General features: G+C 37.4%; 1 protein-coding gene across 11 annotated transcripts in view; it reads right to left on the bottom strand.

The window, feature by feature from the left end:
* Nucleotides 1-15,066, bottom strand: part of LOC139143618 (tensin-1-like) — a 188,830-nt gene that overhangs the window by 103,297 nt on the left and 70,467 nt on the right. The gene's annotated exons all lie outside the window — the stretch shown is intronic.

Genomic DNA, 15,066 nt, shown 5'->3' with positions numbered 1-15,066 from the left:
TTTCCATACCTTCAACTTTCTAAGGAAAAGATGATCAACTTTACCATACAAAAAAATGGGGGGTGGGGGGGGGGGCTATCTGAATTTGCTGGTAAAAAGGTTAACATGGAAAATGCATGAATGAAATTCAGTCAGTAACAATAATCCATGTACCAAAAACGAAAAAAAATCATTTTTTTATTCAAAACTATCAACTCAGTACTCATCTGAGTGACCGGACTGACCACAGTAATTCTGACTGATCCATTAGCTCAGTTGGTAGAGCATCCGAAATGTATTCGGGGGATGTGGGTTCGAGTCCCGCATGGGTCACTTTTCATTTTATTTACTACAAAATAAACTCAGTACACTAATCAAAGGCACAATATTTTTAGATTAATTTTCCTGCAATCAAGGTTGCTACTAAATTTTACCTCATTTTCCTGCCTTGTAATTTTTGTTTAATTTCAAAATGCATTGGTTATTTGAAATGAATATGCATTTTCTCAATCCTGTAGAGAATAACTTGATGAGTTGACATGACATGCATTGTCTCCATTCATCCAGTTTTATTACAGGATTGACAAACCACATTTTGGTTTTATCAGTAACACTGCAAGTGTTGTGATGCATCTGCGGACAAAATTACGACGGCATGATTTCTTTTTGTCACTGATTATCTTGTTTTGTCAATAGTATCTTATGTTTCAGAGAACGCATATCGTTGTCTCCGATTTCTAGAAACACCCAAAAACATGGGGGAAAGCTACACAGAAGCCCTCCAGCCAACAAGGGACTGTGGCACAAGACATTTCTTACGATGGATATTCCAGAATATCTATCGCAATGAGATAATATGTAGACAATTCACATGCAATCATATCATTGCAGCTGATTTTGAGCTAAATTAGCTAATTTAAATTCAAGCATTATCCGTCATTGATATGACATTTGGATACACATAGTGTCATCCTTGAAGTTTGCAAACATGGATTTCACAGGCTAAGAGTTCACACTCACTCTTTCATTCTGTAAATCGAAAGAAACACGAATCTAAATACCAATGGAACTGTTTCTGACCAATGCACTGAACGTCAGACTGACAATTGCCCGCTCTAACTGGTAAATTGCCAATTAAGCCACAGACTGTTTTGCCAATTAAAGTGAGTGCTACATGCAAATCGCATTGTTTTCAGCATCTTTCCACTCAATTAATATGCAAATCAGATATTGTAAATCGCTTGAAAGCCCCTGGACGATAATTAAGGTGGGATAAACAAGAGGTGTAAGCCCCTGTAAGTATGTGGTTATTTCTGTGGAGAGTATTGTACCCAGTGAAAGTAATTGTGTTATTTCAAGGTGACCACTGGGAGAGGTTATACACTGACAAGTCAGAAAGTCACAAAACACTGGACACGCCATGAATAAAACTCAAACAGCTTACATAAGAATTGGAAAACCTTGCCTGTGTAATGAGTTTTTCTCATTCCCTTTCTGACCGTACTAGTATTCTATTATGAAACAGAGGGCAAATCAATAGAACAAACCTTTTCACTTTCACATCGATCCACATGACCAATTCATGATTCACCAAGCGCTCCGCACAGTATTATAAAATATCACTCATTTTTACATATATCACAAACAAAGTTGCACAACCAAGTTCTTGAAGTACTAGGCACCAGATTCCTGATCCAAAACTTGTACAACTTCTTTTCTTATTTAATATCCAATTAACCTTGCCAAGTAGCATTGAAATTTTTTGAGCAAGGCCCTCTATGGCACACATAGAAATTACTTTTGTTTTGTGAACTACTTCATTGATGGCACAAGTCTCAGCAGCAGAACAAGAACTCACATCTCAATGTATTTCGTAATTAAACTAATCATGGCATTTTCCCATTGCAAAATTTATGAATTCGGTAAATCTGCAAGTTTGTCCAAAAGTCAATAGTTTCTTCTGAAAATATTTGCACACATATAGCACATTTTTTTTGTCTGAAGAAAACATTGGTTACCTTTTAAAAATTTGTTTTGTTTTTTTTTTTTCAAACAGTTCAGCTCTCCTTCATAGAAACACTGATGGCTAAAAAATAGAGCATGTCAGATAAAAGACATAAAAAAGAGACATCCACGGTTAGATAAAAGACACATCAAGCAAAATATCCCTTCATATAAAAGTACTTCACTTTGAAACATTATTTCATGGAAATTTACTCGGAAATATTTGATTAAAAAGCATAAAATGGATAAATATTATTTAACGTTGATATGTACAACTACGCAATTATGTAGTCTTGGTTAGTTTCAATGCAAAATTGCGCTTTCAGTATTTATTTTGAGGCAAAGTAAAACCCATTGTGGCTCAAATGGAGCCACAGAAAACTGTTTGAATCATTCAGTCAATAAAACTTTTTTACATGCCTCATATGTTGAACATCCCGCTCCATAGGATTCAATGGTCATTTGTTGATGTCCTGTTCCGCATAATCATTTGACTCAAAGTGAACTGGAACTATTTTCAACTTGACAAATGTTTTTGATCAGAAATACTTTTTTGCACAATTACGTATAAAAAATCCATAAACCACATAACAGTAATTTAAATATATCAATGCGCCGTTTGGTGATGAAAACCATTGTTTTTTTATACATATTTCCATCTTCCATGGAAATCAAGCATATGATTGTCATTGACATGTTAACCGAAAAATTTGGGGTGAAAAACTATGTAATGTAATGAAAACATTAGAGCCCAAACAAGGGACTATGTACTGTACCATTGATGCAGAAGGTCATTTGCCTGATGTCTTAGGAGGGCAAATGGTCACCTACTCTCGGGCACATAGTGCCTTATTTGGGCTATAACATATAAAATGGTATCAGAATCTTGCTGAACTGACATTTATTCACCTAAAGAAAGTTGAACTGCAAATTCAGATGATACCTTCAGCATCTGTTGATTCCTTCAATGTAAATGTACAACAGCGCCACCAACGGATGTCAAAGGAACAGGAGGACTTAATTAACCCTGTTCTACCAAGAGCAGGCAAAAATCGTCAGGGGAGACTCTGTGGATGTTGGTCAGAAGGTCAAACCTCATCCTTTTGGAGAAGACCTTTCCGATCTCAAGCGATGGTGCCATTCCTCTTCCACATTTCAGGAATAGCCTAAGTTATCAACTTGTTATCTGAAATATACGGGATATGGCAGAACCATCTGTATCCAATCAAATCATGGAATGCAGAGATGATGGAAAAACGACAAGAACCATGACGCCAAGGGAAGGGCTTGATGAAATGATTGAAAAAATTTCTGGAACATCCTGACAAACTAGACTTCTGACTCCGTGCAAATAAAACTTGACGATTGCAATTACCCACACCTAGAAAATCTCACAGAAATTATATGATACTCAGTATAAGGGGACTCATATTTTACCAATGACCGATGTCAGACTTGGCCTACAACCATAATTCTTTCAATTGAGTGAGGCAGAATGCGCAATTGAGCAAAGACTTTCAGACTGTCAAAAGTTTACAGTCGATTTATGGCGCGTAATGCATGCCAAAATTAACATCCGTTTTCTTACACCACTGACCGATTTTTTCCACTAGTCATCCACATTCGGCTTGCCGATTTCTGAACCCACTCACTGAATTATTCAAGTGGTTAGCGATTTCTGAACCCACTTACTGCATCCTTCACGTGGTCAGCGATTTCTGAACCCACTCACTTACATTCAAGTGGTTAGCGATTTCTGAACCCACTCGCTGAATTCTTCATGTGGTCAGCGATTTCTGAACCCACTCACTGAATTCTTCATGTGGTCAGCGTTTTCTGAACCCACTCACTGAATTCTTCATGTGGTCAGCGTTTTCTGAACCCACTCACTTACATTCAAGTGGTTAGCGATTTCTGAACCCACTCGCTGAATTCTTCATGTGGTCAGCGATTTCTGAACCCACTCACTGAATCCTTCAACTAGTCAGCGATTTCTTAACCCACTCACTGGATCCTCCAAGTGGTTAGCGATTTCTGAACCCACTCGCTGAATTCTTCATGTGGTCAGCGATTTCTGAACCCACTCACTGAATCCTTCAAGTGGTTAGCGATTTCTGAACCAAGTCACTGAATTCTTCAAGTACTGAACTCCCTAAGCTCAACTTCATTAGTTTCTACTTATGACACGAAACAAGACCCCTACGTCACACAGCGTCATGCCTACGTCAAATGTCGTCACAAAAATTGTGGCGTCATTTTTATTAGAATGCTAAGGGTCGAAATTTACTTTGACCTCTGAGTTTTACGTCGACAACAAGTGCGTTTACGTCAACTAACACACTCTGTCAGTGGATTATTTTTATTTTATTTTTTCTTCCAGGCCTTAAAGCCCCATTATTTTTTAACTTTTAACCTTTTTTGTTCGAAATTACATGTTATTCCCTTTCATCCATCTTGAAATGTTGTTCAGTGAAGAAATAAGCCAAATTTGTGCTTCTGTATATAGTGACATACAAACGCTAAATACTGCCCGATCGAGTTAGATTGCCGCGCGGGTTTGTTGACAACGCACATGTATACGTCTTGCAGCATGCCTTGCACGAGTGATCGCTCGCATGGAAGTACATCATCGTCATCATCATCGTCATCGTACGGTTTCAGAAAAACGACAATACAAAGGCGATTGAAACCTCTACATTCAGTGTTGATAACTGACTTTGAAGTCTTAAATTTCAGCTTCGAATGATCGTGATGACAATAACCTTAACACAGAAGTGATATTTGCAATCAATACCGTTATTTCACGGTGACCTGTAATTGTTTTGAGATGTACAGTCGTGCAAAATTAATTCAGTCCGGTGATTCTTTTAAAGTGTCTTTACTCTGTACTTGATGGTGAAATAAATTTCTTCTGGTATAATGTCTCGCATTTGTTTTTTTTAACTCGTCGCCACGTGACTTTCTTTTGTTGAAAAAGTGTCCATTTCACAAGTTCTTTTGTTTAAAAGTGTCCGATTTACTAGTAAACCGGACAGTTTTTAACAAAAGAACTGTCCGATTTACTAGTAAATCGGACATTCATTTTTAAACAAAAGAACTTGTAAATCGGACACTTTTTAAACAAAGAAAGCCAGGTGGTATACAGTAAAATATTCGGTTATGGAAATAAGAGAGCATGGTTAGAACAATGGGCACGAGGCGGAGAGTGGTATAACTAAGTTAAAACAAGGAACATTCCTAGGAAACGATAAAAGGAAATGTTCTTAACGTATTTTAAGACCTTAGAATAGTTAAGTGTCGTATAATAAGAGGCTCTCATCAGCCAACAGTCCCAAAAAATTCCTGGGCCATGCCGCGCCCTGCCCGGCAAATGTCCACGGTCGCTGGCTGAATGACCTGCGAATGATTTTATTTTGTTCTCCTCTGTTTAAAAACGTACTGTTACTGTGTTTCAGAGGATACAGAACTTTGGGCAAGTAAATTTACTTTAATGTGTATCCGCGCACTTGTCTTCCTTATAGCTAAAGGCATGATACTTTGTAAATTTAAAGTTCTGAATCTCCATCAAAGATCAGCGGACATTGTCAATATGCAATGACTGTAACGAGAAAAGAGAACAAATCGGAAAAAAGAGGGTGAGAGAAGAGAAAAATTACAAAATAACGAAAGAATGAAAGAGAAAAAAGAAAAAAATTGTTCATCCTGAGTGGGATTCGAACACACTTGCTGGGGGGGGGGGGGGGAAGCATTAATCCACACACCTCATGTTGTTGTATGTTTGAAGCTGCAATTTTGTTTGTATATGTTCTCGAATTCATTTTAGGGGGGCAGTTTGAGTCTCGAAAACGTGAAAATTGAGATCGCGAACACGATTTTATTGGTTGTTTATTATGAAACAGCGATAGGATTTTAGCAAGCGATGTCAGCAATTCAATTGTCAATTGAACACGTGGGTCTAAGGCTAATTATTGAGAACACACTTTTTGTCACACGAGGAAACTCTTTCAACACGAAAGCCATACATTTGAGACCATTTGATACAGCAAAATGGTGACATAAGTGTACAATTTGCATTTAATGGCAAGTTATCATGATTGTGTCGATAAGGTGCTTTTTCTTGCTTACCAACACGATCATCGTGTCGATAGCCAGAACGTTATTTGGGGCCTGCCTTACGCATGGACCGAATATTAGGCTACGTCCATGCTTAGCGGTACGCCATAGCTCACTCCGAACGTCTCTAGACTACAGCCTAAGCAAATTGTGCAGATATATGTGTCATGAATTCTTTAAAAAATAAGTAAACAACAGAATCAAACCAAGAGGTTAGTTTGCTGTTGGGCCGGGTGTGCACGGGGACGACTTTGCAGTGAGGCCGGCCGGGATCTCTCTTGTGTTCGAACTTCTACCATGCCTGGAGCGCCATTAATGTTGTGCTCGCATCTAGCCGGTAATTGTACTACGGTAGTCCTTATGAGGATTAGATACCCGTTACGTTTGATATTATTTGAAATACTTTTAAATTTACTAAGTAAGACTTTTATACTGTATTCAAGATATAATTTGTTCCTTTCTATGCATTTTCAATTACGGCAACGATATGCGAAGTTGATGGGCTGTACATGTATTGCCTATCCTGTACATACAGCGTAGCCCGCCGGCCGTACACCAAACTTCGTTTGAGTAGACAGAGCAGAAGCAGTCCCGTCATTTATTTTCAACGAAATTTTCATAATACTGCATAATGGAAGAAACGACTAGTTCAATGATTACGATGGTGAAATATTGAATTTTTATTTATATATGTTTTTCTCTCTCAATTCATTCAGCAAACTTGATCTCCGTACCGTCGGTCACAACGTGCAATGCCTTGCATGAAGCTTACAATCGACTGCCTCCATCGTTACTTTAGCTGTTCAAGACGTTTGTTTGCACGGCTCATTATAGTCGGAAAATCTGTAAACACCTACATATTTATATCTTTCCAGTATTTCGCCGAACTTTTGCGCGTCTTTGGCTGAGTCTCCAGTTTCGATTGACCAGACCTTTTCGAAGAGCATAGGTTTCTATGGACGCCACAGTAAAACAAAACTTGCGTCACAGTCTCCATAGAGGGACTGTGCTTGGGTAGATTGACGGTGGTGTCATTACGTTTCGTCTTGTGTGTCAAGAAAGCCTGACTTCTGGTCCGGAAAAGAAGTCATTTTTCACTCCTTTTACTGTTCATTGTACACGTTTTGTGAGGCGGGCTGGGCATGCGAACCATGCGATTCAGTATCTATTAGATTCATTTCCGGGTCACATCTTACAAGCTTTGATAAAGACCCCCTAGCGTAATGGTCAGCCTGTGACCTTAAGAATCCGTGAGTGAATTTGACGGGTCTCTTTTTGAGTGACCAGATTATGATAGAAAAAAATATCAAGTCTGCTGAGGTGCCTAGCGGAATGTAGGCAAGTAGTCAAAGGATTCGGTGAGTTGGTTCAGCAATCGCTGACCACTTGAAGGATTCGGTCAGTGGGTTCAGAAATCGCTGACCACATGAAGAATTCAGTGAGTGGGTTCAGAAATCGCTGACCACATGAAGAATTCAGCGAGTGGGTTCAGAAATCGCTAACCACTTGAATGTAAGTGAGTGGGTTCAGGAAACGCTGACCACATGAAGAATTCAGTGAGTGGGTTCAGAAAACGCTGACCACATGAAGAATTCAGTGAGTGGGTTCAGAAATCCCTGACCACATGAAGAATTCAGCGAGTGGGTTCAGAAATCGCTAACCACTTGAATGTAAGTGAGTGGGTTCAGGAAACGCTGACCACATGAAGAATTCAGTGAGTGGGTTCAGAAATCGCTGACCACATGAAGAATTCAGCGAGTGGGTTCAGAAATCGCTAACCACTTGAATGTAAGTGAGTGGGTTCAGAAATCGCTGACCACGTGAAGGATGCAGTAAGTGGGTTCAGAAATCGCTAACCACTTGAATAATTCAGTGAGTGGGTTCAGAAATCGGCAAGCCGAATGTGGATGACTAGTGGAAAAATTCGGTCAGTGGTGTAAGAAAACGGATGTTAATTTTGGCATGCATTACGCGCCATAGTCGATTCTTCACTGACTTGCAGCTTGCATGGGTTCGTATTTACAGTACATTTACCAATGATTTTGACGATGAGATACAGCTGGATATTGATACACTACCTAATTAGGTTTGTCAGTTTGCTCCCGAATTTACCCTTTTAGTGGTTAACTTTTACAACTTTGCGCCAACATCAGACAGACTAAAACAGCAGGTGACACAGCAAGATGTCTGTAATCTAATTTACTATGTAGTATGCTTATATCTTTACAGCAGCTATCAGTTTCAATGGTGACACACACAGAGACTGGTTGCCAAGTTTTACAAGCAGTTCAAAGTAAAGTTTGTTCATTTTACACATCACTCTATTATTTTGAAGTCATGAACTTTATTGATATTCAAATACAAAGAACACTGTCCTCTGAGTCTAAATTTGCAGTAACATCGTTCTTTTACCACCTCTCCGTGAATTTGAACTGCTTGTAAAACTTGGCAACCAGTCTCTGTGTGTGTCACCATTGAAACTGATAGCTGCTGTATTTAAGATATAAACATACTACATAGTAAATTAGTTTACAGACATCTTGCTGCGTCACCTGCTGTTTTAGTCTGTCTGATGTTGGCGCAAAGTTGTAAAAGTTGACCACTAAAAGGGTAAATTCGCGAGCAAACTGACAAACCTAATTAGGTAGTGTATCAATATCCAGCTGTATCTCATCGTCAAAATCATTGGTAAATGTACTGTAATAGCAAATCACATTTTAGGGTCTTGCTTTGTGAAAATCAAAAACATAGGGCCAAAGTCCCTGAAGCTACTATAGACATGGATACAAAATTAAGTATTTCCTGACTGTATGAAATTATCTCACTTAGGTCATCCTAGGGACTTGTAAACCAAATATTAAAGCTGTCTGACCAGCGGTTTTGAAAGAACAAGCAACTCAACAGTTGACAGAGCTCTGCTGTGTTATGTAGAGAATAACCTTTTGTGACACATGTATTGATGAAGAAGGTGGATATCTTTGATTAACATTGTAAGAGAGTTCTGTTGACTGTACATACTCAGAGAAAGCACACTGAAGAGACAAATGTTTGAAACTTAAGAAGTTCAAGGTCATCAAAAGCATCATGTAACTTTCATTGCACTGTTTACACAGATTGCATAATTGCTATAAATAGCACATGAGGAATCTTACAGCCAAGCTTTACCATAAAAACCCTATCACTTTGACCACTCTTTTAATTGACCACTCTATTTTTTTCCTCAAAAAGTTATTTTATTTTATCCTTACCAAGTCAACCATAAATGGAAATTAGAACTTTCTCTATCTCTATCTCTATTGACTATTTTGAGCAATTTCTTTTAGATAACATACAGGGCACAATAAATGACGGTTCAGAATATGTCAAAGTTGGGATTCAGGAAAGTTGCCTTTACATGTTTTAATCCTCCAAGATGGTAAACATTTCACTATGAACTGTCAAAAAAAGTTGAACTTTCTGATAATTCTACACTAAAATTATTTTGGCTTTGACGATTTCCTAATTAATTCAATTATTTAAAATCATATTAATTATCTTTTTCTGGGTGAATTGATAGGGTTTATACTGTACAAGAATTACATACAATGTAAGTCAAATTTTGACCAAAAATAACAAAAAAATTCCTTAAAAATACACATTTGCATATTTCATCACAATTTGAACAAATCTAACTTGGGTTACCCCTAGGGACCTGTATACCAAATAACAAAGCTGTCTGACCAGCGGTTATGAAGAAGAAGATTTTTTACCAAAAACACCTTTTTTGGCATTAATTTGCCTATTTTCGACAATATCAAAAAATTAAAAAAAATAGTTTCTCAAAATCATATTTTTCATCTACACAACAAATATCAAATCAGTAAGTACTGCGGTTCTCAAGATATTTGAGTGGACGGACGCCTCACAAACGGACATACATACATACATACATACATACATACAGACTGACGACGGACGCCGGACGGATACCCATCCCAATAGCTTCTATAGACTATAGTCTATAGTAGCTAAAAACATAATTTTTACCAACAGGGTGAACACAAGCCACTTTCAATTTCTAATATCGTGAATGAATTTGCTTCTCTGACCGAAAAAATTTACAAAATGACCCATGGTTTTTATTCTTGATTATCAGGAAGAAAACTTTCAAGTTCTCATGAGCAAAATATGACCAAACTTTTAAAATTTTTATATCTGAGGCACAAACTAACATATCTCCACTGTCATCTGTGACTGTTTTTACCCACATGTAAAGCAAGCTATGTTCATAACATTTGGTGTATAAAAGGGATAAGCAGCCTGTAACTAGACAGTAATTTTATCGTTACTAAAGTTGGTGTTTACTTGCTCTTCCATCAAACAGTCATCCACCCTTGAAAAGCATTATTAATGAAATTAAAAATTGTTATTAGATTTTGAGTGAGCAAATTGAAGTTTTTAAATGATAATACACAGCATACGAACATGGACACGTGACATTAGAAGTGATATTATGCAGGCACAGGGCACGCCCTCTGTCTCCAGATACATACATGTAACTATTCTTGTTCTGAATAAATAATAAGCCTGCAGACTATGAGCTACAAGAACGTTTACGAAAATTTCCAAACACAACGTCTTATAGTTCTCACTTCACGAATGCAGAAATCTGGCACACTGTTTGCAAAGTGAATAAACTTGCTATTTATCTTGGCACATAACCAGTGCTTAAGTTTCCTTGAAATCAAACATGTTCAGTTTATTTGTGTCCAAACTGTTTACATTCTATTCATGAGAAAAGTACTCTGTTACAGGACTGTTTGCAAACTTACATGTACCACCAATCTTTGAATATACTAATGTTTAAGTTCGATGAACTACAAAATATAAGTTGTGCACATCAGCGATTGTAGACACCAATACTTAAGCATATAGTGCACAATCCAAAGACGTTGGACCATGAATATTCATGAATGATAAGTCATTATCATATGATTTACATACTTAAGAAATATTCACTAACACTTTTTCACACATGAATACCCTAATATTCCAGGCAGCAGATTTATACTGTTGGGTGAACATAAACATACCAATACATCATGTTTTCAGCAGAGTCAAAAACTGTAACTTGCATGTTTCATGAATGTGCAAAGATAGTGATATCAGTGATACATGCACATACTAGTGTATATATACTGTAAAATGACCATGTTATATGACTTACATTTTTGTGAGAGAAAAAACTTGCAAATTTCTGTCAAGAACACATCTCATTGAAGAGATGAATCACACAAGAGTCTCAGGCCAGAATGGTAGAAAGCTTTTAGACATGCTCGGGGCATGGAGGTTGCCAGAGCAAACTGTGAAATGATACTTGGACGAGCATGAAACCACGTATGCATGGATAACTCTGTAGCCTGGATATTAGTCAGCTGTTTGTCTACAGAGATAGGACATTGGCAACTTTCCATGTATTTTCAAAGTGACTTGGCTGTAAATTTATGTGGTTTATGAAATTTGTTTTGCAATCTTGGTATGTTGGCTATCTTCTTGCAAGTTTCATTTCACTCTGTGGTTTTTTATTGCAGTACATATTTGAGTGACGGAATATATACGGAAACCGTGCCTTTCACATGTACTAATTTCATTACTATTGGCTGACTCAGCAACTGAATCTCGAAAAAATATTATAAACTTCCATCTCAATTTTCAACTATTTGGCCGAGTTGTCGATGCAGAGTACAGATTGTACAATTATAAACACTATTAATTACGGGTAATTTGGATAGACTTTGCCTTTACTCAAATTCTTGAGCACAATTTGGCTCTTCCAAGCATCTAGGGGTGGACCATTTGATATCCTGGGGGTCTGGAAGATTGATACGGTAGGAATATTTTTTTTTACCTGATTCACTGTACATTTTTTTTTCCAACTGTCCCACCTTTTCTCTTTGTCAAGCTTTCTCTGGCTGATTTTCTTTTTCATTGATATTTGCTGGGAATCTTTTTTTTTCAAAAATCTTCCAGACCCCCCTCCTTCCAGGATATCAAATGGTCCACCCCCTAGTCATTATAATAGCCTGCCTGTCTTTGAATAGGTCAAAATTACATGGTTATTTCAACAAACTGTTTAGATGTCTTATGCTTATATACATGCAACATTAATCCTTACTCTGGGTGGCGCATTAAGGTAGAACACGCCCCGGGGACAGATACTTGGACCGTCAAACTCTGACAATTCTGATTTACCACTTGTGGGGGTTCATTTTAAAGCTCTTGGTGTAAGAAAACTTTTCACCGTCTTTGTTTTTCAAAAAACGAAAGTTTTATTTTTCTCAATAGAGTTAACACAGGGATGGCGGCCATTTCGGATTCAGATATCGGTAAATCTTGAGCAATTTGTGTCCGTAGTACCAAAGTTTGCACGGTGACCCCCGATTTTTATTATTGATTTTGAAAGAGAATAGTTGAAAGATTCCTGGAGGAAATTTTGGGCAAAATATTAAGTCTTTCACTTTCGAGGCGCATACTACCTTAAAGCATAGACATATTAATTACTGGCTTCTGGCAATGCAAGTTTGACAAACTTTCCATCTGCGTACTCATGAAGGATATCTGCAGTTTTGCGACCAGCAAAATTATGAAATATAGCTGAACATTGGCATTCCATCTGGAAAAATCAGCAATACACTGGTATACCAACACAAACATTTAGGATGTTTTTGGGTTTTTTTTCTTTTTAATGTATTCAGTATGCCAGGCTGCATTGACAGGAAATCCAGAACTGTGATATTTAGCATAATGAAAATGTTAGGTATGAAAATTCCATTTCCACATTAAATCAATTACATCCACATTTCCTGAACACAAGGAATTACGTTAACATTTTGTCTAGCAGTATACCGGTAGGTTCTAAAGTTTATCTATTCTCATATTTTAGGGGTACATATAAAATCCTTGATATGGTCATTTACTCTGACTGCTCATCCACTAGCACACTTTTCTTTTTAATTTACAAAACACTTCAATTTTCTTCAATGTTATTAAAGAGGCACTCCCACTTGGTAACATTTTTAAAACACATTTTTTTAATGCCAGCAGTCGATATTTGACGAGGCGACTGCGCGCGGATTGCGAGATATCGATAAAAACATGTCATTTCACGAGCGTATTTTTCACATCCCGAAGTTTTACGATCGTTTCTGATTTGACCCGAAATCCCCTGAAAGTTTGTTGTTGTGCTGATTGACGATATTCTAGGGAGTCTACAATAAGTTCGAAGGACGCCACTGCAGACTTTATATACAGCATTATGCCATTACCTCAGGTAAGTTTTGTAAAACTTCTTAGTTTTTGTCGTTTTCATTATTCTAAATCAGTTGTACTTTATTTTTAACCAATACCACATAAACATCAGTTTTTACATGTCAAATATTAGCCGCCTGCGATGACTACATTTTGTCGTCTGCCACACAGTACGCCGCGCACGTGGTATACGTCTATGCATACCACTCGGCGGCCGCTATGTATCAAACGCACGTAACTGTGCTAGTCATCTATGCGAATTCTGGTGGAATCAAACTTTGTTTTCCGTTTTTTCTCAGAGTCAGTAAGACTCGGCTTTCCCCCAGGGGGCATGACCGATCACCGACGCGAGAGGCATACAGCAGCGAAAGCGTAGACTTGTACTCCATAGCTTAGTTGACAATGGCCCCAGTGCCGAACGTTCGATGTTCGGAAGATGAATTTAGGTGGGCCACCGGAATTCAACTTTTACTTTTTTGAGGACATGTTGTAATCTATATCTAGTGATCCGCGCGCAGTCGCCACGTCAAATATCGACCGTTGGCATTAATAAAATGTGCTTTAAAAATGTAACAAAGTGGGAGTGCCACTTTAAGCTACCAGTATATCATTGAAATACTGTTATGTACTGTATAAATTCAAAAATCCCTGCCATGGTAATGTTTGTCCCTCTTCACTGGTATCAAGTTTTTCTTAGTGTGTATCTGTACATGTATGTTTTGAAGAAAAAGAAAACAAAATTCCAGGGTTTAAGTAAAAGCCAGCTGCGAGAGCTCACATCCCCTTGGAAGTGAAATACATGTGTGTGTAGATCATCAACATTATAGTAGGGCTGCCTGCAGAGATGATACGACTTTGAAAAGAGACAGTAACCTTAGCTATGATTGGAATTGCATACTCCAAAACACTCAAGGCTATTCACCTAGAACCTTGGACACTTGAAAGTGATAAACGTTTGCAACAACCTAATTATTCCCGGTGTTTACATCACAATTGAAAGTTTTGTAATCAGAAAACTAGCTGTTTAAATGTTCAAGAAATGTTATCTTTTAGTAATTCTCTTCATTTTACAATTACAATTTTCTTTTAATAAATTTGAGATAAGTGGCATTTCCCCAATGCACATGGAAAATTTTCTCCAGCATATGAGAAATTACTTTTCTTGTTAAATGATGTATAAAATTCAAAAAACCGATTGAAAAGATTTATCAATATATGAGCATCCAACATTGGACTTAACATCTTCCAGGATTTCACTGCATTTCATTAACCTTGAACATAACACTGCTTGACAATTCTTGTAAGCTGATAGAGAAAACTGCATTCTTGCCATGAAGGCTGTCCCTTTGGCTAATGTAAATAGCGTATTTCTATCGTCAACCATGGACTTGCTTCAAAACTGTTAAATTCATTAAATCATTCAAAAATCTCTGAAAAATTTTTTTGAAAGGTCAGAAAATCTGGACTTACAGCTAACTTGTAAAGCATGATTTGCATTATTCATGAAGCATTAGCATAAAAAATTTGCATATTCTTCAAGGCAAAAGATAAAAGGCTGTGACTTTACAATGAAGGAATTCAACACAAACTGAACCTTATTTAGTTTGTGGACCAGAAATTGAAAAAATATCTTGGAAATAAGAAAAATCATTCTGATTGCATGCATAACAATATTAAAATTTT

Source organism: Ptychodera flava, chromosome 11 (assembly GCF_041260155.1).
Source record: "Ptychodera flava strain L36383 chromosome 11, AS_Pfla_20210202, whole genome shotgun sequence".
NCBI classification, from domain to species: domain Eukaryota; kingdom Metazoa; phylum Hemichordata; class Enteropneusta; family Ptychoderidae; genus Ptychodera; species Ptychodera flava.
Note: the sequence above shows the minus strand (reverse complement) of the source record. Positions and strands in the feature narration are given on the sequence as shown.